Source organism: Tursiops truncatus, chromosome 3, assembly GCF_011762595.2.
Source record: "Tursiops truncatus isolate mTurTru1 chromosome 3, mTurTru1.mat.Y, whole genome shotgun sequence".
Lineage (NCBI taxonomy): Eukaryota > Metazoa > Chordata > Mammalia > Artiodactyla > Delphinidae > Tursiops > Tursiops truncatus.
The window spans coordinates 26,036,840-26,063,038 of NC_047036.1; the positions used below are offsets into that span (position 1 = coordinate 26,036,840).

General features: G+C 45.8%; 1 protein-coding gene across 7 annotated transcripts in view; it reads left to right on the forward strand.

Annotated features, from left to right (window-relative positions):
• The window catches only part of PDZD2 (PDZ domain containing 2), a 372,865-nt gene that overhangs the window by 68,159 nt on the left and 278,507 nt on the right, over window positions 1-26,199 (forward strand). The window contains exon 2 of one of the 7 annotated variants that reach the window (XM_019930193.3): window positions 16,360-16,505. The exons of 5 other annotated variants lie outside the window; for them this stretch is intronic. The gene's annotated coding sequence lies outside the window, so the exon portion shown is untranslated. Of the gene's footprint in view, window positions 1-16,260; window positions 16,506-26,199 lie in introns of those variants that run through there. One more of the 7 variants, XM_033852772.2, reaches the window with a different exon arrangement.

Here is a 26,199-nt window from a genome sequence, read left to right on the forward strand (position 1 = left end):
CCGTTCAGTCTCTCCAATTTTGGTCTGGCATTTTTCACTCTTTTTTTGCAACTTATTTATCTAAGTCCCTCTACCACCATCCCCAACCCCCGCCATGGCCCCTCCCTGCCCCCACTCTGAGCACAGATATAGCTCACCCACAATTATAAATTAAAATTGCACATTGTGGGGTAGATGGTAGGGGGACAGCTGGAGTCACGGCACACCCCTCATTTACAACATCTGGTCCCAGCCATAAACGACCTGTGGGAGACTGGTGTCTTGGGGGAGGGTTCACGAGGCAGGAGCCTGGGCCTGTGTTTTTCTTTGGCTCTTCTGGGCTTGGACTATGTTTATGCTTTCTCAACTAACTTCTGTAGCCCCCAAATCTATTTTTACAGCGAAATTGATGCTTCTGTTTTGTCATAAGAGGAAATGCTGTCTCTGAAAATCATTATCTGTTTGTAAAGTTGGGCTCCCATGTACAGGGTGTACACTGATCAACTCAAGGGAATGAGAGTCCTTCCCTAGAATTGTGCCTCATGGTGGGCCTGAGTCTGGGCTTTTACCCAGGTGTCAGGCCAAGGTCACACTGGAGTCACCTACAGCTCAGGCCTAACCTCTTGTTTCTTTGATAAGACATTAAGGAAATCCCTTAGCTTGGATCTTCTCTTTCCAACCCTCATTTTCTAAGTGTGGGTCCTGATGGCCTTGGCAATTTTTACCAATTATTTTTAAATGATTATGGTAATAAGATAATAGGGATTCCATGATGTTTTCCAAGAAGTGATAGGAATAATTGTACCAATTTGATTCCATCTTCTAAAATCATGAGTTTTAGATAGTAATAAGACCTAGGAAAATTTAAGTCTTTTATTTTTTTCTCTCCTTTTTTCTTTCTAAAAAAATTGAGATGTAATCGACATACAGAACTGTATAAGTTTAAGGTATACAGCATAATGATTTGACTTACATATATCGTGAAATGATTACCACAGTAAGTTGAGTTAACATCTATCATCTCCTATAAATTACAAAAAAAAGAAAATCATTTTTCCTTGTGATGAGAACTTTTAGGATTTACTCTTTTAACAACTTTCATATTTACCAACTCTTTCTGTTTTTAAAAGAAGTATTTCGGGGAATTCCCTGACTGTCCAGTGGTTAGGTCTCGGCGCTTTCACTGCTGGGGCCCGGATTCAGTCCCTGGTCAGGGAACCAAGATCCCACAAGCCACAAGGTGCAGCCAGAAAAAAAAAAAAGTATTTACTGATTGGAAAAATAAGTCTTTCAATGGAAAACCATTTTTTAGCTTGCACTGCTATTAAATGGATGAGAGTTCCCTTTTCCCTTTTAAGGAAGCCAATGTACAAAACCTATGCCAAAGCTCCTGTGGGTTTATATATTCCTGAGTTTTCATGGGATTATCACTATAGACTCTGGGTTTGGAAAATCAATCAACCAATCAATGAGATAAACAAGCCCAGAATATAAACATGACAGAACAAAAATTAATTGGATGTGTCCCCAGCCTTTCTCCCATTCGTCCTCCCTCCCCAGGAGAGGTTCAGCTCATTTTTTCTGGCCCACCTTCTGCAGAGTGCCCTGCCTTCCCTTTTCTTAGGTCTTTGTAAGGGTTAAGGCCAGGTTGGTCGTGAACAGGTTTTCCCTTAGGGGATGCATGCCTGGGACAGGGCACCCCCGAGCTTCCTCCAGTTATCTTTCCCAAAGCCATAAAGGAAGTCACATCGCAACATTTCCTTCAAAACCAGTCAAACATAAGCCACTTTGGGAGAGTGTGCACAAGGTTACAGCTGCTCTCTTTGAGTTCTGTTTGTATCTGGGGAAGGATATTTGGGGAAAATCTTGAAGAGAGAAGTGCAGGAACAGCGTGTGAAGGAAATGGCTTAGAGGTAAGAGGGAGATTCTAGGAAACATAGCTATGTTCTACAGAATTCTTCCATGATGTTTGAAAAAATGCATGCAAAGATCATGAAGTACATTTCACAGTACGTACAAATACCAAATCATTGTGTTGTATACCCGAAGCTAATAGAATGTTATATATCAATGATATCTTTATTTTTTTTTAAAAAAAGAATGTGAACTATTTGGATTTCCCCTTTGGTTGCAGGACTGTACTTTTGTGGTCCCAGTACCACTCTGAGACTGTCATATGGGTGATGGTTTTATATGTTTGGAATGAATTACACTAATGAACCATATGGAGATATGTTTATATACATATAAAACAATGCAGTATGGTGGTTTGGAACATGGACTTTGGAGTTGGCTGGACTTCTGTTCAAATTCCAGCTCTGCAACTGAATTTCCGGTCACTTCGAGCTTGTTTCTACACTTCTTTGAGTGCCAGGCTCCTCATCTATAAAGACTAGAGATAACAGAACCTCCCTCCTCAGATTGTGGTGAGGGTTTTTTAAAGGAGATAGTCCATTTGCAGAGCACCTAAGAGAGCATCTGGCATGTAGGACATCATTGTTGGTCATCAAAAGTACAGGTTACGGGCTTCCTTGATGGTGCAGTGGTTGAGAGTCTGCCTGCCGATACGGGGGACACGGGTTCGTGCCCCGATCCGGGGAGATCCCACATGCTGCGGAGCGGCTGGGCCCGTGAGCCATGGCCGCTGAGCCTGCGCGTCCGGAGCCTGTGCTCCGCAACGGGAGAGGCCACAACACTGAGAGGCCCGCGTACCGCAAAAAAAAAAAAAAAAAAAAAAAAAAAAGTACAGGTTACAACCATTTCCAACAATGCCTTGTGAAAATAACTATTGTTTAAGGAGCTCTTCCAACCTGCTGAGTCTATCTGGGATGCCTCCAAGACTTAGTATTCAAATTGGGGTCAGAGCAGCAAAGATCATTTGCAGGTATAAGGTTCATGCAGGATATTCATCAGTAGATGGGTATGGGTAGAGGGTTCTGAATTTGCCCGTTTTGCTAAAACAGGAACCAGTAAAGTTCAACCCTTGTGTCTTTGCAAGAGAATAAGCAATTCAACCAAATTAAAAGGCAGAGGGTCCACACGCACACCACTAAACCAGAAAATGTGCTGTACGTGGAGATACCGTGTGTGTGTGTGTGTGTGTGTGTGTGTGTGTGTGTCGGGGGATGGGAAGGAGGTAAATATAGAAGAGAGGGTCTTTTTGCGCTTGCCCCTGGTGCAATTTTCCTGGAGCTCTTGGAGAGAGACCCCAAAGCAGACACAAACCTGTGCTTGACTCTGCACATGTGCCTTCAACCAAGAGTGGTTTAAAGGATGGTGCAGAGGCCACCACAAACCAGAGCGCATGGAAAGGAAGTATTTCCTTGAGGCTGAGGGCCTCTTTCCCAAGGCCGTCTGTACTGGGAGCTCGTGGGTCACTCCTGAACTGACCCAGGGCCTGGTGTCTGGCTGCAGTCGTACTGACTTCCTCTTTGACCCAGAAGAAGCCACATCTCCTCTTCAGGCCTCTGTGTCTTCTTTCAAATGAGCTGGTTGGACCCTGTGAGCTTTCGGGCGGCGCTGAGCTTCAGTAGGCCAGGTGCCTCCCTGCTGCATGATGACCCCGTGGCTGGAGCAGGTGAAGGTCATCTACAGCCGACTCGCAGGCTTTCCTTGGCAGATCTGAACTCACACGTTCTCCAGTCCGTAGCCGAAGCTGCAGCTCTAAAAGGCACCAGGCTCAGAAGGAAGAGAATTTGTCCTTTATGTCTTTTAAAGAAGAACAAGGAATAGGCAACACTTGAACTTTGGAGACTTGAGGTCAGTGATTAACTTGGGTTCTTCAGAAGTTGTACATGTTGACTTAAAGGACAAAAGTGGGCAGGGAGCTGAGGCCAAGGCTGTGGGTAATCAGAAGTGTGGCATCTTGCTCCAGAATGCAGTGCCCTGGCTTGTCTTGGATGTGGTCAGGCCCAGGGGACTTGCAGGGAGTAGTACTGGAGCCCAGAGCCCTGAGAAGTACTTCAGCTGCCTGTGGAGTGGGGCCCGTGCACAGATAATCCTGGTTATCTCTTGTTGTGGTTCAATCTACGCCACATTTGGTGGCTGAAGAGAGCAATCATTTTGTTGTTTATGATTCTTCGGGCCAGGAATTTGGGCAGAATTTAGCTGGGCAGTTTTCTGCTCCACGTGGCATTGACTTGGATCCTTTGGTGTGGGGTTCAGTTCATGGCTGGGCTGGTCTAGGGAGGGTTCCCTCTGGTGTCAAGACCTTGGCAGGGCAGAGCTGCAAGGCTGGGTTCAACCGGGGTGCTTGGCTTCTGTCTCTTTCTCCATTATAGTCCCAGGGCTTCTTCCTCTCTATCTGGTCTCTCCATGTGGTCTCTTTAGCAGGGTCACCAGATTTCTGAGGTGATGGCTCTGGGCTCCTGAGAGAGAGAAAGAGAGAGAGAGAGGGAGAGAGAGAGAGAGAGGAAGAGGAAACTGCAAATCCTCATAAAGGTTGGGACCAGAACTGGCACAGTGGTGGTGACCTAAATGGGAAGGAAATCTACAAAAGGGGGGATATATTTATACATATAACTGATTCACTTTGCCGTACAGCAGAAACTAACACAATGTTGTAAAGCAACTATACTCTAATGAAAAATTTTTTTAAATTAGTATTGATATATCATGATAATATTAAAATTGCATTGTTGGAGAATGTTTTAACTGCTTACTGATGATATATGTAGTTTCTTTTTATTGATTTTATATCTAACAAATTTGCAAATTTTTATTATTTCTGAGAGTATTATATATATCATTTTGGATTTCCCTATGAAAAAATTTATTTACATTTAAATATAGATTTATTTCTTCCTTTCAAAAAAGAAAAACAGAACTGGCACAGTGCCATTTCTGCCATGTTCCACTGAGCAGTCTCGGAGCAGCTCAGATTCAAAGGCATGGACGGACAGACCAGCATGTGTGCACAGGAAGGGAAGCTGAAGGTGGCTGTCTTTGGGGATAAGCTACTATAAGGCCCGTTTGGCAGAATTTGGGAGGATTGGGATCCTGGGATCACATCAGGGGTAATGATGCCCAGAAGGCCTTTGTGGTTGCAAGCATGTCAGTGTAACTGCCCCTCAAGATCAGACCCCCTTCTGGCTCTGGGAGTAAGATGTAATGATAGCTCTTTCCTTCTTATGTCCAGGAAGCCATCCTGACTCAGTGATCTGGACACGTCCAGCCCCGGAATTCCTCACCCAGCCAGGGTTTACCCCGTTCCCTCTCAGGGAGGGAGAAACGAATTTTATCATGAGTGCCAGCTCTGATTGACTATTAGTGTTTCCTGGAGCACAGTGTCGGGAAGGGCTCTGAGACCACGTCAAGGCTCAGTGCTGTGATACATTGGTCGTGTCTGCCTTGGGTGTGGAATGGAGGATGGCATCACTTGTGCCGTGGAGATTTATTCTATCCCTGGGTCTGACTGTGCCATGCTCTTACCAGAAGGGAGATGGGTATATGGATCGGCCTCTGAACTTGCCACGTGCTCTCCCACCTGCCCCCATTAGCAAGGCTCCTCTCCTTCTTAGTGGTTGCCTGCGACTTTCTTGGCCTTCAAGGTCTTCCTCCTCCAAGCTTTGCTGGACTGCCCTAGTTTCCAGATTTCTGTACATTTAGGCTGAGTGAATTTCCACCATTAGATACTACCATGCATTGTTAATTACTTTTTCATGTGCATACTAATTATTCCTAACTAGGCTATTAGATAACTGAAGCCAAGATCTGGTTCTTATATGTCCTGGTATCCTTCCTTACAGCTCCCAAGAAGTAACTTGGCATTTCTTCTGATGGTAGTGACTTAAGATGAGCATTAGGAGAGAATTTGAATATATTTGCATCTATATTTCCTTGCGAACAGGCATCGATGGTAGAAATGGGTTAATACCCACAGGCTCAGCTGTGGGTTTTGCCAGGAGAGTTTGCCTGGATTGGAAACAAGGGTAATTAGCCAGGGCCAAAGCAGAGCTGTTGGTCCCGTGGCCCCAGGTGCTGGTACTGGCTGAGGTTTTTGGGTGGCTGCGCTTCTGCACAAGTAATTCCTGATGACATGCCCACAGCTTCCACGTGCATCTAAGCTCCCTCGGTCCTTATTATTGCCTGTTGTTTGAATTATCAGTCTGAAAATGCTTAAGTCAGTATTCTGGTAGGTGAATGGGGGATGTGTCAAGACTGCAGAGAAGGAAATAGGGTGATGGAGGTGGCGAGAGACGCTTTTGCAAGTCTTGTGGGAATGGGAGTGGGTGATAAAGCTTCCTTGTTTTTCAACCTCATGCCTCCCAAGGAAAGACTTCGCTCCTTCTTGCCTCTGGAGGGTTAGTGCTTCTCAGGTGCCTATGCTCCCATACCTGGAGCTCAAAACTGAGAAAGTGGATTTGGCAGAATTCCTTTGAGTTGTGTATTGCTGTGTCTGGGTTCATCTGCACATATAAAATCCCTAGAGACAAATGTGAAGAAGCAGACATCATAATTTAGGTTACTTTATTTCTAATAAATTGTCTGATTCTGTGGAACCTGGGTTGATCCATGGGTGGGTGGGGTGAGGAGGAAAACGTCAATATCCAATTTTGAGCAGGGCTCTTAGACACCTGTTTCCTGTCTGTTCTTGTCAGGTGTCTAGTAGAGAGGACTTTATAGCATTTCTTCAAGATTAGTTTGGTTCCTCCCTGGAGAGAAACTCACACATGGCTGGCATCCCTGAGAAGGGTCATAGCTCTGCAGATGCCCCATGGGTAAATCACACTTCTTCCTGGTCCAGTGATTCTGTGGTTTCCCTGCATGCCCACTGAGTCACCTTGTGTACATCCAGCAACCACAAATAATCAGGATAGGTTTTATGATCATTAAGATATACAGGCAATTAATGTTATTCATGATATGTTGGAAGGAGGGTGAGATCTTAAAGTATATTCTGAATCATCAAAAGCATCAGAGGAAGGTGAAACTCTGTGCAGCCCAGCCACAATGCTGAATGAATTTCATTTTATTGTCTGTTTGATAACTGGTGACCTAAATATTGTTTATTGGGAAAGCCACTCAGAGAATCCGATTTGCCAGTTGCTAAGAACATCAGCAATGACGGCTGTAATTTGTTGAGTGTTCACTTGATACCAGATGTTGTGCCACATGCTTCATGTACCCATGATCTCTTGGCGTTTCTCTGGATTGATGGGAGCTTCTGGTAGCATTATTAAGAAATAAACATCATAAAGGGATGCTTCCTTTGTCTCCTTGTTTTGTTGGTTTGCATGGCTTTAATAACATCATTCCTGGAAAGTTAGAGTCTTGGGTTTGATGCAGCAAGTGTTAACTGGATTTTCCTTTGTCCTCCCAGCCTGTGCAAGGCTCTGCAGAGTGTATGGTGAAAAAGCATCTTCTGCTTTCTTTGCCTTTCATTCTCGTCCCAAATCCTGACCTCACATTAGACTGGGGACTGACTGTGTACGGATTGGCCCATCTCCCAAAACTAGCTGCTTCTCTCACTTCCATACAATTTTAACACGATGATGGATAGAACTAACACCTCTTTTCTCTCTTTTGAAGAAGATGTACTTTGCACTGCTTGGAAGGAATCAGTTGTTAATTTACAGTTACTGAATGCTTATTCACATTTAACCATCTGTTTAAAAATGTACCCGAAATTTGCTTTAATCATGCGTGGTAAGACACGCAGACACAGAAATGACTGTTGTGGTGGAAATTTAGACACACAGATTCCTGGAAACGGAAGGCACACCACGCCACGCGGGGCCACACAGGGAAGCACCAGGGTTGGTCAGGAGGCAGAAGGAGAGTGACGAGAAAGTGTGGGTAAATCCTTTATTGTGACGTTTGTGGGAAGGATTGGGTGACGCGGCCTAAGCACGTTTAGGATTGGCTAGTTTGAATGATTTTGGTAGGCTCCATGGTTTAGGGAATGCCCCAAGTTGTTTGGTACAACTGGAGGGAGGAGGTTCTGGGGTGATTTGAGCAGGGGTCGTGTGTGAGAGCTTGATGAAGTAGGTAGGTGGGAGATGTGGGCTCTGGACTGGTTGGTTTGCATATGAAAAGTGTGCTAGAAGGCTGGTGTTTTGCGATCTCTAGGAGTTGGCTAGCCCTGGGAGGGGCAGTCTCTCCCAAGGCAGCAAGCCCCCAGACTCCAGAGCATCAGGCATACAGAAAATTAAAAAATACAGTTAATATGCCATCCTTCAAAATACTTACCCAAGAGACAGTGGACATGTGTTAGTGCCAGCTGCATGTCCGGCCTTTGCAGTTCCAGAGCCAGCACAGTACTCGACCCAGTCCTGGAGACGTGGGGCCCTCAGCTGATGTTGTTACATACGTGCTGAATGGGTGCTCCAGACTCCAGCCTGGCGTGCGGAGAAGTGCCTGAAACGCTGTCTGTACAGTGTCTTAGGTGCTATAGCTTCAGTGCCTGAAATGCGGTTTCTAACCTCAAGAAGTATCCAGTCTACTTGGAGAAGGAGACCTATACTTATTATAACATCATCATTGTCATAATAAAAGCTGCCGTCACCTCCAAAACTACTCCTAGAGTCCCTGATGCCAGAGAATGACCTCGTGGTCCACCTGGCCTTTTAAGGCCGAACCTGAGTGGCCCGAGCTCCCCCCTGTCTGCACCTCCCTACCCCTTGACCCCCCAGGCATCACGTTCTGCTCACTCTTTCCTCTAAAGCTGTTGCCCAGCCTGGCCCTTCTTTTCCATCTCTACTGACTGCAAAGAGAGATACTGTGTGACTTCACTGAAGGAAAACCACTGCCTCCCAACTTCCCCAGCCGCCCCTTCTAGAGGCCTGGTCAGAGGGGCCGGGTGGCTGCCTCCCGCCCCGATTCCTGTCTGTGCCCTCTGTTACGCAGCAGAGCCCGGGTGCTCTCATTCAGAGCAGCTGCACCGGCCGTGGCGGGCCCCTGGGAGGGGAGCAGTGGCGGGGGGCACCCCGAAGGTAAGGTGGGAGCCTCTCTGCCCACCAGGGCCCTAACCACCCAGAGACTCCTTTTTAAAATGCTCTCTCGGGCTTCCCTGGTGGCGCAGTGGTTGAGAGTCCGCCTGCCGATGCAGGGGACACGGGTTCATGCCCTGGTCCGGGAAGATCCCACATGCCACGGAGCGGCTAGGCCTGTGAGGCACGGCCGCTGAGCCTGTGCGTCCAGAGCCTGTGCTCCGCAACGGGAGAGGCCACAACAGTGAGAGGCCCGAGTACCAAAAAAACAAAACAAACAAAAAAAACCCAATAAAATGCTCTCTCCCTTGCGGTCCAGTGGTTAAGACTCCACACTTCCACTGCAGGGGTCACGAGTTCGATCCCTGGTCAGGGAACTAAGGTCCCAGCTGCCACATGGTGTGGCCAAAAAAAATAAAATGCTCTCTTCGCCCCAGAAACCACTGTCTCTGGCGGGGGCCTGGAGCCAGCACAAGGCCAGAGACAATTTTGAGGTAGACGGTTTGTCCGGGGCCCCTCCCGCCTCCTCTTTGTGTGTTTCTCCCCATCCTGAGCCCTAGTTCCCCCAGGGCCTCCCAGTGGGGCCTGGTGCCGCAGGCCGTGCTGTCAGTTCCTCTGTGTAACTCAGTCACACTCGCAGAATTTAAAGGTCACTCCTCCCCACTGTGTTTCTGCCACCACAAGAGAGCACGGGAAGCAGGGCACGATCCGCCCTACGAGGGGGTGACTCCCTAAAGGGGCCGTGAGTCAGGAGCCCGGGGATTCACAGGGGACGGCCTGTGGGCCTCGCAGCGCAGTCAGGATTTGTTCCTCCGCCTTCCCAGTTAGGGGTGCGGAGAGCAATGGAGCCGGAGGAGGGAAGGGCCAGGAGCCCCAGGACAGCTTCCACTGTGCATGTGCAGCTCTGATTGGACGCTAGGAAACTCAGAGGAAGGTGCAGCTGTTTCCTGGTGCTGCTGTAACAAGTTGTCATAGGCTGGGGGCTTAAACAACAGAAATGTATTTTCTCACACTTCTGCAGGCTGGTAGCTCAAGATCAATATGTTGGCAGGTTTGGCTTCTCCTGAGGCCTGTCTTCTCGGCTTGCAGGTGTCTGTGTTCTCTCTCTGTGTCCTCGGATGGTCTTTTCCCTGCATGCCCCTGGTGTCTCTGTTTCTGGTGTGTCCAAATGTCTTCTTATGTGGACACCAGGCATATTGGATTAGGGCACCCTAATGGCTTCATTTTAGCTAAATCATCTCTTTAAAGAACGTGTCTCCAAATTCCGTTGCATTCTGAAGTACTGGGTATTAGGGCTTCATCATATGAATTTGGGGAGGACACAATTCAGCCTATAACAGAAGGCGAGCACGGGGGCAGGAACTTAGAACTGCAGTGCTCAAAAATATTCAGGTGGCCAAGAATTTGTGAGTCAGTGCTGTCCATTCAATACCATGTCGAATCAGTGGATTCCATTATATGAACTAAGAATACCTTGACTAGCAGAAAAGAGCTTGCTGTGTTAAGTGTGCCGTCTAAAATCCCAGTGAAAAAATTGGGCATGGGGAGAAGGAAAATTGTTGAACTAAGCAGACCAGCAGTTTTGGGTTTTTGCTGTAGTATTTGCTTACTTGCTCAACTATTTTTTCACCCATTGTACTTGCTGACAAAACAGTAGTAGATGCCAGAGTTTTCAAACTTTCTGAGTGAAAACCCTGAAACCGACAAATCCCATGTGCTAAATACATTTTCTGTATGTATTGGGAAAAACTCGCTATTATTCAGTGTCAGCAATGGAAACCACCAATATTGCAGAGAAGCCTGGTTTGAGAATCGCTATGGGAAGCAACATTCCTGTGTGTCTTCTCTAATTAGCAGAAGACTTACAGAAGGAATAACACTCTTCGATGATCACTGAAAGAATGGGGATTTGAGAGGCTAATCATTTGCAGTCTAGCTTCTCCATCCATTTATTCATTTATTCAACATAATTGATCTGCACCTTCAATAATGCTCACATCGGTATTCTGGTAGGTGGATGGGGAATGTACACAACACTTTCCTAGACAGGAGTGATAGAGAAATGAATCCATTCCATCCCTGCCTTGAGGACCTCAGTTATCAGTTAAGAACTTTGTTTGCAAACAGCAGAATCTACTCTACCTGGTTTAAGCAGAGAAGTAATTTATTAAAGAAGCTCCAGCAGAGGCAGAACTGGCTTGGAAGCAAAGCGGCCAATCTGGGCAACGCACTGCTGCAGTGGAGATGCTTCTGCCCCTATTGGTGGATGGGCACCGATGCTTGACATTGAGCACAAGACACTACTTTAAAATTTTCTGCTGTTGATGTCTTTGAAAGTTGGATGTCTGCAGCCACTTTTGCCAAAATGGGTTCCACGAGGCAACCGCTGCTTCATGCCTCTTACGCCTGATTGGCAGAGCCCAGGTCACGTGCCTGTACCACAGCTGGTAAGGGAAACTGGGAAAACAAGTTTCTGCCTTTTACCTTAGAGATGTGTAAAATCATGAGATGGGAAATTCTGTACACATAGGAAAGGTGTCAAAAGGCACTGGGTAGACAAAAAGCATGACAGGTGTCCACTCTGAACTCCCCATCTAATGGAGGAAACAGATGTACAGTTAAGTCCCCTACATACGAACCTTCAAGCTGCAAACTTTCAAAGATGCAAACGTGCGTGGCAGTCCCTGTATGCCAGCTGTCGAACTGTTCTACTGTACTTTTCAAGATATTGTACTGTAAGATTAAAAATGTTTTCTTTATTTTTTGTGTTTATTTGTTTTTTATGTATTATTTGTGTGAAAAGTATTATAAACCTATTGCAGTACAGTACTAGATAGCCGATTGTGTTAGTTGGGTACTTAGGCTAACTTTGTTGGACTTACGAACAAATTGAACTTACGAACAAATTGGACTTACAAATGTGCTCTCGGAATGGAACTCGTTCGTATGTAGGGGACTTACTGGATATTAAAAATTAATGGGACAAATGCTATAATCGAGACATCTTGTGGTATGATGGAGACCAGGAAAAAAGTTGTTAATAGCCTGGGATGGTCATGGAAGGCTTCGCGGAGGAGGTGATTGACGACTGAGCTTATCTTGATGGGCTGAAGCAAAAGGGGGCCAGCTTGGAGCTAAATAAGAAAAAGATCCTTCCTCTTTGATTTTAAACACACCTCCACAGTGAGTGGGCCAGATTTAAAAATGAGAAGCGATGAAGCAAGAAGAAAAGGCAGGTTGGAATCTGAATGCATTAGTGGTGGACTCTTGTGAGAGCTGGCCGGAAGGTGCTCAGGGCATCCTGCATGGAGCTCTCTGCATAATCGACCTGGCTTGTGTCCTTTTCCTTCCCAACTCTGCTCCCTTCAGATGTCCTAATAGGTTATGGCTTCCGAGAGGAAGTATGCTGTGCATCTTCAGAGGGGCATTTTGGAAACACAAAGCCTGACTTCAAAGGAGTAACTCATTCTTTCTAAAAAAAAAAATGTTGCTATATAAAGTAATAAGGAAAGTATAAAGCGGAAAGTACAAGTCCCTTGATAACTAGCATTTATATATTTATATATTATCTTTCTGAAAAATCTCAAAAGCAATCAAATTACACTTGCTTTGCAATTTTTTTTTCCCGCTTTCCATAAAAGTGAGTCTTAGATTTCTTAAAAGTGAGTCAGGGGCTTCCCTGGTGGTGCAGTGGTTGAGAGTCCGCCTGCTGATGCAGGGGACGCGGGTTCGTGCCCCGGTCCGGGAGGATACCGCATGCCGCGGAGCGGCTGGGCCCGTGAGCCATGGCCGCTGAGCCTGCGTGTCCAGAGCCTGTGCTCCGCAACGGGAGAGGCCACAACAGTGAGAGGCCCGCGTACCGCCAAAAAAAAAAAGAAGTGAGTCAGTAGCAGTGTCTTAATGTTGTATTTGGTCAACAAGTATTTAATAACAATAAGGAAGCTAAGAATGAGGATATTTTTAAGACCAAGGTTGGTTTAGAGAGTTGGAATGCAGGCCCCCCTTGCCCTAAATCTCTTTTTCCTCTGTATTTTCCCATCTTGGTAATTGGCATCACTTGATAATGGCCTTCGTTTCTGCCTCCCTCCGCCCACCCCCTTCCATCAGCAAGTCCTGCTGGCTCTGCCTCCATCCTCAGCTCAGATTGTCCCCTTCTCCCCATGCCCTGCTGCTAGTCCCAGGCATGGCCCCTCCATCTTCTGCCCGGACCAAGGCTTCCTGACCAGTGCTGTGCTCCCAGTCCTGGTCTTTTCTCGTCCCTGCTTCTCACTGTAGCCAAATGGTATTGCAAAACAGAAATGTCTCTTTGTTGCATAAAACTTTCCAGTGCTGGCTTCCCAGCACTCTTAGATAAAATTCAAGGTCTTGCCTGTGCTGGCCCCTGGCCAGCTTCATACCACTCCACTCCCTCCTGCCATCACAGCCTCAGTGGTCGTCCCTCAAGCACGCCCTCAGATACCTGACTCGGGACCCTTGCTCGCTGCCTGTACAGGCTTCCGCTCTCTCCTCTCTAGGGAGCTGGGTTCTTCTTACCTTTTAGGTCTCGGCTTAAATGGCGCTTTCCCCAAGTGTATTTCCTTGATCTGTTGTCTACATAGTGCTGCCCCCAAACCTGGTACTTTCTGATTGCAGTTTCTTGTTTATTTATCTCTGGCACTTAGCACAATCATCTGTGTTCTTCTGGTTTACTTATCCTCTCTCTCTCCTCCTAGAATGTACGTTCTCAGGAGGTGGGGCTCTTACCTGCCCTGTTGGCTCTGTATCTGTAGCATCTGGCCCAGTGTGCTCAATAAATGTTTCATGAAGCAATCTAGAACCTTCACGTCCTCTGCCAGACCTCTTCGTACCCTGCCTTTGAGGAGCGCTCTCTCCTCCTGGGAGGAGACCTCTCTCTCACAGGCTGCCCCCCTCCCCTGCCTGCACCGGATGCTGGGGGATTCGCTGGCTTGTGCTTCTCCCACCCCGTGCTCAGCTATGGCAGCCGAACACAGATGATGCACCTCCCACCGCTCCGTGAGACCCGCCCATCTCATAGGTCTCCGCTCCCTGCTGCATGAGTAGTAGGCAATAAAGCAGGCCGCCACCATGGGCTTCCCGTGCAGTGTGTGCTGGAGGGGAAAGAGCGCTGAACTTGGAGGCAGAAGCTCAGCTTTGGAGACTCCCACCCCCCTTGCCGTGTAACTGGGAAACACTCTCTCCTGAGCCTTCCTTTCCTTAGCTATCGAATGTGAGTGGAGGCCCCTGCTCCAGGCTTTCTTTCAGGCCACAGAGGTGACGTCGGTGCCTTCCTGTCGCCACCGTTAAGTGTGGCGTAGTAGGATTTTGCCCAACAGGGTAGGTGTCATTAAGGACGAGAAGGGTAGACGTGGAGAAAGGAGAGCCAGATCAAAAAAGTTGACTGCAGCGAACTTCTGTGCCTTCAGCAGATCAGGAGGACCCCCTTAAATCATGGGGTGCAGGGCAGGCGTGGGCCTGAGCCTGGGGATGACAGTCCTGTGTAAGGCTTGGCCCTGTGCCTTCTACTGTGGCCCAGACCACAGGTTTGGCCACACAAGACATCCCCCATTCAGATACTAAAGAGCCGGCTGAGCGCCTCCTTGCGAAGGATAGGCATTGACCTTGACACTCAAGAGGCTTGACTGGGGCTCTATTTCTTCATTTTGGCGACATGTCATTTGGGCTCTTGCGAGAGCGAGGTTGCTTGAAATCCTTCTTTCCTCCAATACCATCTCCCGCTGTAAATATGCAAGACTGCATTCCATGAAGCTGGGCTCTCGCTACAAGACCAACCGGGAAACCGTCTCTGACTTCCTCTGGGCATGTGTTATGGCTACAAGGAAATCTAAGATTCCCTCTCTGCCCCTAAGGCAAGGTTTCTCAACCTCAGTGGCTTCTTGCAGGAGGGGCTGGCCCAGGCACTGCAGGATACGCAGCAGCAGCCTCTGGCCTCCATCCACTAGACGCCAGTACCAACCTCCGCTCACCCGCCCCCCCCACCCCGCCCACACAAACACACACTTGTGACAACCAAGTATGTCTCCAGATGTTGCGAAATGTCCCCAAGGGGCAAAATCCCTCCTCTTCTTTGAGAACCATTGCCCTGAGAGAAGGAATTGTCCAGTAAATGGGATGGACAAAATGAATTTTGAAGAGGAGTGTACTGTAAGCTGAATACAAAACACAAGTCCACTTATGTGAGTCACTTGACTGTCTGGGCACTGCAGGGCCCTTGTTTTGGGGGCTGCTTGGCAAGCGCTAAGGGTGGTGGGAAGACAATGTTAGTTGACCACACCCGATATGATGCTTCTTTACAGTTTCTATCTAGCCTGGGAAAATTCAGAGATTTACGGGCTCCTTGACTACAAAGATTAGTTTGCCTTAACAAACGCAATGTCTATGAAATTAAATTTATAGAGTAATTTATAAGATGATTAATAACAAAGTTGTTGGGAAGATTAATTTAGATAGTGCATGTCCCATACTCAGCCTCCAATTCATAGCTATTTTTATGTATTATTGACTAATTTCTCTGTCATGTGCTATTTATATTATAGCTGTTATACAATGCACATCTTCCATGTTCTATTAAATTTGTTTCTTATTGGATGCTCACAACCACCCTGCAGAATACGTGGCATGATGCCCATTTTTTTTTTTTGCGGTACGTGGGCCTCTCACTGTTGTGGCCTCTCCCGTTGTGGAGCACAGGCTCCGGACGCGCAGGCTCAGCGGCCATGGCTCACAGGCCCAGCCGCTCCACGGCATGTGGGATCTTCCCGGACTGGGGCACGAACCCGTGTCCCCTGCATCGGCAGGCGGACTCTCAACCACTGCGCCGCCAGGGAAGCCCGCATGATGCCCATTTTACAGATGGAAAAAGTGAGACTTAGAAAGGTTTAGTATCTTGTCAGGGTGACACAGCCTGTGCAGGATAGGGATGGTATTAAAATTCAGATTGTTCCTCTTTCAAGGCCTTTGTTTTCCACTAGACTGGAAGGAATGTCAGGTTAGGGTTTCAAGGTCTGTCCCCAATTGTTTTCATCCATCATCAATTTAAGAATAATTTCTTTTCCCCTGAGGGGTATTTTTACAAAATGGTTGTATCTGTTTTCCATATACGTGTCTTCTCCACTCAGAGCAATTATACATTCTAAGAGGACAAGGAGTGTATCTCGTAGCTCTTTCCATCTCAAGTGTCATTCACAGAGTCAGTGCTTAGTAAATATTTGCTCTGTGACTCTTCTTCATTCCTATGTACTTCTAGCAAGATTTAGTTGAGAAGGAGTAAAACCTCTTCATACCTCTTAAGGAATGGAAATTCTCTCTTACAAGTTAGCTCCGGGGATGAATGGTTTCTTGTTTGCCCTCTAATTTTAGACACTGTGAGGAGCAGCTGTTCGACAAGATACTCTGGTAGTACCGCCACTCACATCAGTCGCTCTTTCTGCAGGACCTGCACCTGTGAAGGTTGGGGGCGTGTGACTCTGATGCAAGTGCATCTCTGTTCAGTTGGACCACAGGAAAGGGTAGCTCCCCGCTGTTATAAGGAGGGCAGTTCAGCTGAGGAAGAAATTCCTCCAGGAAGTCAAGCCACAGGTAGGTGTGTGTGTGTGTGTGTGTGTGTGTGTGTGTGTGTGTGTGTGTGTGTGTGTGTGTGTGAGGGAGTTGGGATCGGGGTGGTGGCAGAATCTCTACCTGGTAAATGGCTGAGTGGTCATCCCATACAACAGACCTCAGGGATCAGTGTTTTCGGGGTATCTTGGAATGAGTCTCAAAATAAGAAAGTCACCAACTTTGTCATGGGATGGACCATGAAATTATTTACCTTTTATCTCATTATAAAACCTGAGGCTCACTTGGTTATCTGGGTTAAATGGATGCATTCTTGCTCTAAAAGGCAAAAGAGGGTTTGATTAAAGGAACAGTGGGGTGGGCAGTTGGGTGATGATTCTCATGACCCAACCATCTGCTGGATCTGCCTAAACGAAATAGTTGATTTTGAGGCCTTCAAGTACTGTTGTGTCTTCTCGAGGTTGTGTGAACCATGATAGGACTAGAGGGAATTCCTTTGCTTTATTTAGGGGAGTTCAGGGGAAATCCTCTAGCCTCTGTTTGCGCTCCCTCCCAAGGTGTTTCCAGGCTTAAAATGCTTACCCTTTTGGCCGGAAAGGGTTCATTTACGTCTGCCTCTTCTGTTTCTAGCCTGGAGGTTGGGTGTTAGAGGGTAAAGAGCCTTTTCAGGGTGGCTGGCGTTTTTGTTGATGATGTTGTTGTTATTTTGCTTTAGTTTAAAATTCCAAATTCAGAAAATGACTGTGGGCTGGGCAGGCCCAGTTAGGAGGCCCAGAATGGAGACGGGCCCCATATTTGCCGGGCAACCTGGGAGCCCAGGGCCGCACAGAGCCTGCTCACTCACCATTGGTTTTATTTAATTTTTTATTAAGGTAACATTCATATAACGTAAGATTACAATTCAGTGGCATTTAGTACATTCATAGTGTTGTGCCACCATCACCTCTATCTAGTTCCCGAACATCTTCATCATCCCTCAGAAGGAGGTTCTGTGCCCATTACCAGTCACTCCCCATTCACTCCATCACCCCCGCACCCCGACCTCGGGCCCCTGGCAACCACTCATCTGCTCTCTGTCTGTAGAGTCAACTCTTCTGGACATTTCGTGTAAATGGAATCATACAATTTGTGGCCTTTTGGATCTGACTTCTTCTGGCATAATGTTTCCAAGGCTCGTTCATGTATTGGAGCATGTGTTGGAACTTCATTCCTTTTAAAGCTGAATGATATGCCAGGGCATGCATGGATGTACAACATTCTGTTGATCTGTTTATCTGTCGATGGACATCTGTGTTGTTTCTACCTTTTGGCTATGTTGAATAGTGCTGCTAAGAACATTCATGTACAATTATGTGTTTGAATGCCTGTGATCAGTCCGTTGGGGTATATACTTAGGAGTGGAATTACTCAGTTACATGGTAATTCCGTGTTTTGTTTTGTTTTGAGGAATGAACATTGATGGTCTGGCCTCTGGTCTACTGTTAGGACCATTAGAGGGGCTTTGTTAGAATCATGAAATCAGAGCCTTAGAAAGAGCCTTAAAGATAATGTAATCCACCTTCTCACCCATTCCAGGAAGTCTTGTCTATAACAAACCTTATAGAAGCCCCTCCATCCCCTGCATGCGCAATTCTAGGGCAGAGGGATACCCTACCTGCCGAGGGTGGCCAGTGTCACCTGTTGGCTTGCTGTAGTTCTGCCCTATAGAGAAGTTTTCACCTGGAATCCATAGACTTTTGGGGTTTATCCACAGATGAGCTTCAGCGTCGAGAGGTGCAAGGCAGAGTTTGTAACTGTCATCGTTCTTTAAGGGGTCCCTGAATCACTGCTCTGGAGTGACCCAGCAATGCCATCTCTCTCTTCTGCCCACGAGCCTTCAAAGGCTTACTGGCAGGCTGCTGCTTGGTTGACAGGTGCCCTCTGCTCACCTCTGCCATCCAGATGCAAAGAACAGCAAAGGGTCTTCCCAGACGCCCCGCTGTGAGAAGACAGAGCCCAGGCTGAAAGGCTGTGCAGAAGCAGGTAGAAGAGCATAGCAAGCCCCTCGCGTGGGCCCCACTGCCTGTGACCTTGGCCACCTGTGGTTTACTGCAGATGCTGAAAGAATTTGTTATCCAAGAGATTGTTTCATTTGGAGACAAGGCCATTTCTGAAAAAGCTGAGAAAGTCCTTGAAAGTTGCACAGTTTCTGATGTTGGTAAAGTGAGGAAAATGTCATAATCAGCTCTTTTTTTAAAATAAACTTTTTATTGACGTATAATGTACCTACGGAAAAGTGCACAGTCATAAAAGCACATTCCATGCAATGCTGTTTCTATGAAGTGTAATAGCAGGCAAAATGTATCTGTGGTGTTAGAAGCAGGATAGTGGTTACCCTTAGGAGGGCAGTGCCTGGAAGGGAGCACAAGGGTGCCCCGAAGAGCTGATTGTGTTCGGATTCTTGACTGGGAACAACTCTGTGTGAAATAGCACTGAGTATGCACCACACTGAGAACAGACAAAGCCTGGGGTGAATACGGTTCAGACGGCTAAGCCTCCTGTTTAGGGCTGTCGTTGGTTTCTGTCTTTCCGACACCCTTCCCCCGACCCCTTGCTCTGGAGGATGCCCTTTCTCACTCAGTCCATGTGCCGCAGGGGGTCTGTCCCACCCTCTAGCTCCAGGAGCCAGCACGTAACTCAGAGGCTGGTTAAGTGATGGCCACATGATCCAAGTTAGACAATGAGAATCCATTTCAGGACTTCGCTAGAACCACTGGGAAAGAGGCATAAGCTCTCAGCTGGAGTTTCTGAGCTGGTAGCATAGAACCTTCAGCTGCTGGTGGCCCCCTTTGCTACCATGGGCAGCGTGCCAGCTGGACATGAAGCCAGCACGGAAGACAGAAAAATCAAGACTCCTGCTGAGTGGGTATATGGATCCAGCCGTGTTGAGAGCTATCCCCATTCCCCATGGACTTTTCATGTATATGTGTTGATAAATTCCCTTCTTCTGTTCTTCAGGTTGAGTTTTTATCCCTTGCCTCCAAGGGTTCTACTGATTGAAACAGATTTGTTTCTTGATCAGTCAGTCGGAACTATTAGATGTACTTGTCCAAATCTGACTTCTTCTATCGTAGCACACAGTCTCTCTGTGAGCCCCTGTGAGTGTCGTGGCAGCTCCACATGGTGAGGGCTGTGGATGGAGAGATTGGGGGGACTTTAGAAATAGCTATCTGGTTGGAGGGATGAGCTGAAGGGGATTTGTTACAAAGTTGTGTTGGCACAGCTCACACACTGTTTCAGGTGGCGTGGGGGGAACTTAATGCTGTCACTGGGCCACTGCTTCCTTCCATGCTCCTGGTACTTGGCTCTAGATGACGTTTCTATGTATAAGACAGAGGTAGAAGAGATGAGCACACGTAGCCTGATGGGAGCTTACCAGCCTGCTGGAGATAACCAGGAAGGGCCCAACAGTGACCTCCCATTACCCATCTTATGTAAACTCTATTTTAAAATATCCCAAATTATAAAGTACATAAAGGAATTCTAAGGTGGCAGTTTTAGGAATAAAATTATTAAGGTGGTCTTACCTGGGAGGGCAGAGGAATGCACTGAATCAGAATCATCTAAAATGAAAGTGATTCTAACAGTATCTTATGTTTTGCTGTATAGCTTTTCAGCTATTCATTGGATGGAAAATATTCTTCAAAAAAGCATTAAATGATTTATGATAATTTTGTAAGTAGAGTCGACCCTTGAACAACGTGGGGTTGGACTGCATGGGCCCACTTATAGTGGGCTTTTTTTTCAGTAAATATATTGGAAAACTTTTTGGAGATTTGCTAAAAAAAGTAAAAAACCGATGAACCATGTAGCCTAGAAATAGCAAAAAACTTAAGAAAAAGTTAGAAAAGTCATGAATGCATAAAATATACGTAGATACTAGTCTGTCCTTACATAGGCATGAGGTGAGTGATATTTAACATAAAATTAATAACTTATTTTTCTACTGTTTTATAACTTTGCTTTCAAAGAATTACCTTACTATACAGTATGCCTGTCTCTCCTAATTGGAGAAGCTGGGTATGAGCCTATTTTCATAGGTAAGGTTTTTTTTTTTAATGTGACAATGTTTCCAATACTGTGTTATTAATATGACTGTAATACTGTATTACATTTGTAATGTAATGAATTACATTACAAATGTAATGAATTACATTACATTTGAATTACATTTATATGACTGTAATACTGTATTAATATGACTAATACTGTATTAATATACTAATACTGTATTAATATTAATAATACTGTATTAATATTAATAATACTGTAATATGACTGTATTATTTATATAAATATAAATATATTCATATAAATATAAATATAACAATTTACTCATTAGTATACAGGCTAGGCTACTGTGAAGCAATTTTATCCATTACACTAGGCTACCATAAAGCAATCACATTGCTGCTTCCTTATCAATGCATGAGTCATTATACCTGTAAATAAATAGGAATTTCTTTTTCACATTATTCTTTCATTTTTGATGTCTAGTGTTAGTAATATGTATAACCTCCATAGCGTTTTGTATCATTTAAGACAATATGATGTAGGTACTGACAGACGATTCATCTCGTAAACAGATGACATAAACTTGTGACATTGACAAATACAGTACAGTACTGTAAATGTGTTCTCTCTTCCTTAGGATTTTCTTAATAACATTTTCTTTTCTCTAGCTTACTTTATTGTAAGAATACAGTATATAATACATATGACACACAAAATATGTATTAATCGACTATTTATGTTATGAGTAGGGCTTCCAGTCAGCAGTTTTTGGTGAGTCAAATCTGTAGGCAGACTTTCAGCTGCACAGGCAATTGGCACACCTCCCCCATGTTGTTCAAGGGTCAGCTAAACAAAAGAATATCATTAAAATAATGAACAGGTTTCTTGCTTTTGGCCTATCTTGCTGTCAACTGCTCGTGTTCGGCCTGGAAGTCCATACAGGGCTAGCGGGCTTCTGGGTATCTCATGGGGGCCTGTTAACAGTGCGTGGTTGTGATTCAGCCCTTCAATAAATACCTGACTTGACCTAATTCGATGCAGGTTTTTTGCTCTGAATCTCACGAGTCTACCAGCAGCCATGTAACCTTGTTTCAACCTCACATTCAACCCTCTTTGACTCATTTGCTCACCCTGATGTGAGCAGCTGCAATAAAAGAGACTTTCACAAGGTCCACAGGAAAAGAGTATTTTCGATCTTAAAATTGCTTATGAGGAGAGAACCACTCTCATCACTAAAAAGCAGTTTAGAGATGACCCCGAGTTCCATCTGGCCTTATTTTATCGAAAGGGGAAGTGACTTGCATAGCCAGTGGTAGGATAAGACTGGACCCCAGGTCTCTGATGCTGCCCTACCTGAACGGGGGCACTCACCCCTTGGGGCTGGCAGAGGCTCGGCCTTTTCATGGAACTTCAGGACAGCCTGCCTGTTGTTGGAAGAGGGGAGGATAGAATGAGGGGAAAGTCCTGACTCTGGGCAGAGTTCACACAAATGTACATCCTTTGCATGTCCTCATCCTCTGAAAGCTGCTAAATGGGGACAGAAATAGCCACAGGTCATCTAATAATTTCATTTTTAGCAGTTGTTACAAATTCCTCCTCCCATTATGCGGCTCACAGGAGTGGTTAAAATAAGGCAGATGTGACTCTTTAGGTTTCATTTCTTTTCTTTCCCTTCCTCTGCTGGGGAGGCTAGTGAGCTGTGGTTTCCAGAAGTAAAATGTGCCAATAATTCATAGCTGGATAAATCTGCTTTTGAACTATACCATGACCTCCAGGATTAAAATTAGCAGCTGCTGAGACCATCTTACAGTACTGGTGTTCTGCATGCATTATTTTGTTTAATTCCCACAAGACCCCTACGAGGCAGACATTATTATTGACCCACTTTTCTGATGAGGAAACTGAGGCTCAGAGAGATTAAGTGACTTGCTCAGGGTCACACAGTTCTGCCACAAGCTTCATTCACTCTGAAAAACCTCAGACCTGAAGAAGAGCAATGAAAAGGACATTTTTTGAATGTTAGAGAGATTGAAATCCATAATATATTTAGCTCGTGGGATTTTTCCCCAGAATCATTTCAGAGAGCTGAGAAATAATGGTCCACATCACCATAGATGGGGTCCTCAGCTTTAACCTCAACCTTTCTCATGTCTACACAGTCTGACAACAGAAGTGCTTTACCTGCACTAAGTGTAAATCTTGACAGTCCTCAGAGGGACCGTCCTCGGAGGGACGGTCCTCGGAGCAGATGTGTGTCCTTTCTCCATCTGCTGTGCCTTTAATGCTCTTTGGGGTGTGTATGTGCCGGGTTTGTCAGCCCAGGGAGCGCAGCTGATTCCTGGCCAGCTTCTGAAGGCTTCAGGCAGATTCCTGGGGAGACGGGGACACTATGGCCCTGGTTCTCATCACAGTCTTGTTTTGCACTTTCTAAAAATATTCATGACAAACAGCTAATGGGCATTTTGGCCACATGGCTCTAAATCACCACTGCCGTTTCAAATGGAATGCTTCTCCTTCAGGCCTGTTCATCTTGATTTATGTGATTGGGATAGATTCAGTTCTGTTTCACAGAACTTCACTGCAGCCTACTCACCAGAGAAAAACAATAAAGTGCATTTTTGCCTCTTTTAGCAAGTGTTGCATGGTCATTTGCTAGTCAAAAATGAAGCGAAATGAAATAAAAGCTTCATGGGGAAGAATACAGCTGCAATTATTGCCTAAGTATTATTTAGCGATACACAAGGGAAGTGAGCCCCATCTCTTCAGAAGAACAGTTGTTTCTGAAGTTAAGAAAGACTAAGGGGCAAAGATTTTTTTACAGTTTTAATGTAAATTGCTATAGTCTTTTCGGAAAGCATGTTGACAGTGTGTATAAAGAGACTCAGGGTGCATGCCCTGTCACCCCAAATTCCTTTTTTTTTTTTCCAAATTCCTTTTTGTATAAATACATCTTGAAGAACAAATTGGAAATATAGACAATTTTGTATTCATCAGAGCATCACTTATGATGCAAAAAAAAAAAAAAAAATGGACCATATCCTAAATTCCCAAGGAATAGAACCAGTAAAATAAATTATGGTGATCCATTTGTTATAGTTGTGCACAGCTATTAAAACATCAGCCTTTGAAGAATTATAACGATACGGTAAAATGTTTAAGGTATAACAAGTGAAAGTACAAGCTTAAAAATGGAGTATAGAGGGCTTCCCTGGTGGCGCAGTGGTTGAGAGTCAGCCTGCCGATGCAGGGGACACGGGTTCGTGTCCCAGTCCGGGAAGATCCCACATGCCGCGGAGGGGCTGGGCCCGTGAGCCATGGCCGCTGAGCCTGTGCATCCGGAGCCTGTGCTCCGCAACGGCAGAGGCCACAACAGTGAGAGGCCCGCGTACTGCCAAAAAAAAAAAAAAAAAATGGAGTATAGAGTATGACCTCAACTAAGCACAAAATACTACACGTGTACACACACATGCACGCACACACACACTTTGGAAAAAGACTGAAGAAGGAATCCAAAATTGTGGTTGTCTCTGATTGGTGAGATTGTGGGTGACTTTATTTTCTTTATATATTTCTCTATTTTCTCCATTTTTTTTTTTTTTTTTTTTTTTGCAATGAGAATTGATTCAGTTAAGGGTCAGAATTTATTTACTTAATATTTATTTATTTATTTTTTGGCTGTGTTGGGTCTTCGTTGCTGCGTGTGAGCTTTCTCTAGTTGTGTTGACGGGCTTCTCGTTGCGGTGGCTTCTCTTGTTGTGGAGCACGGGCTCTAGGCGTGCAGGCTTCAGTAGTTGTGGTGCATGGGCTCAGTAGCTGTGGCTTGCGGGCCCTAGAGCGCAGGCTCAGTAGTTGTAGCCCCTGGGCCTAGCCGCTCTGCAGCATGTGGGATCTTCCTGGACCAGGGCTCCAACCCGTGTCCCCTGCATTGGCAGGTGGATTCTTAACCGCTGCACCACCAGGGAAGCCCTATTTACTTATTTTTTTAAGAAAAGCTCTCCCCGAGAATTTACTCAGGGTCTTATTTTGATACATCGGCATCCATAGCTCTATAGTGAATTCAAACTGAGACCTGCAAAGTCAGGACAGCTCTGGGCTTAGTCTGTTGTGATAAACAAGAGGGTGGCCTCAGGACAAATAAAAGAGAAAGCGGAACCTGCAGTCAGAATACTGGAGTTCTCACCCAAATTTCTCTCTCTTACTAGTGAGAGTCTGGGGGAAACCATCAGGTACTGCAAGTTCCTCTCATTGCCAGGTCTCCCGGGAGAGGAGTAGATCCACCAGTGCCAGTTCTCGGCGAGACTAGGAAGCAGAGCGATGCTTGTACATCTGCTTCCATAGTGTTTGTTCCTCCTCATGATGCCCCCACCCCATCCCTCCTCTCATGCTGTCTGCAGCTCTCCCCCCAGAAAGACGGCTCTTTGGAAAGGATCTGGTTCCTTCTTTCAAATACACGTTTATTAAATGCAAGTTTCATTGACCAGTAAATACTTCAACCCATGACCTTGCCTACGGATAGTTACATTTCCATAGGGAAAAGGGAACAACCTGTAAATCAAAGGGCAGCTCTCTCCAGCAGACTGCCGGGTGGACGCACTGACAGCGTGGTGGAGTTCAAGGGAGGGAAGCTTCATTCGCCAAGGGCCTGGTTGTTGAGTCCAGGCCCTCTGCTTGCGAACAGGTGCATTTTCAGGAAAGTCATCCACCCTCCCTGAGCCTTCAGTGATTTTCCATCAGAAATAACAATAATTCCTTCACAAGGTTATTGTGAAAGTGAAACCACCCATGTGAGATGAGCCTTGGCAAAGTATGAAGCAGAGGTCGCCCACTGGAGGGACGGGGGCTGAAGCTCATTGCACATGGTTTTGTTGGGTTTGCCGAGTGCCTCTTTTTCATTTGTTAAGGATCGGATTTGTTGTCAATATTTTAAAATCAAGAGATTTCACATTTTTAAGTGTGGGTTTGTTTGTTTACTTCTCTGGGTCCTGGCATTCTGGCATGCACCCATCTGCTAGAACTCAGTAGCGGCTGTTCACTGTCACGGGGGTCCAGGGCTCAGCACCCACCAGGCCCAGCACTTGCTGCCGTGTCTCCATGGTGAGAGAGGGGAGTGATGATGGAGGCCGGGGCTTTGAAGGCAGAACTTCCTCCCCGAGTCTCTGCTGTACCATTTGCTGCTTGTGTAACTTCAGCCAAACTTGTCAACTTGCAAAGCCGTAACTTGCTGGACCCTCTGTTTCTTCATCTAAGTGGGATAATTATTTGTATCTTCCGAGAGGATTGCACCAAGGACTGAGTGAAAAAATGGGTGTAGAACACTCAGAACATAGGTGTTTGATCAGATTTACATGCTTGGCCTCTGAAGGCATTTGACGTATCTGCTTCTTCTAGAAGCTGGGACTCAGACGATATTGTTTCTATTACTTTATCTATCTGTCTACTTATCTAACTATCTAGTAATTTCTCTGCTATATGTGAATTGGTAGTTCCGGGTGAAAAAATGGGCTTCTAAACAAATTAGAAACTCTTCCAAATATTCTTTTAGGCTAGCCAGTCTACCCTTTGGAGGATGTTACATGAATAACACGAGAACTCTTTTCCTCTTGGTGAGTTTGCCGTGCCGTCCATCCATTGATGACTCACCTCCTGTGAGTCTGTATAACATGTT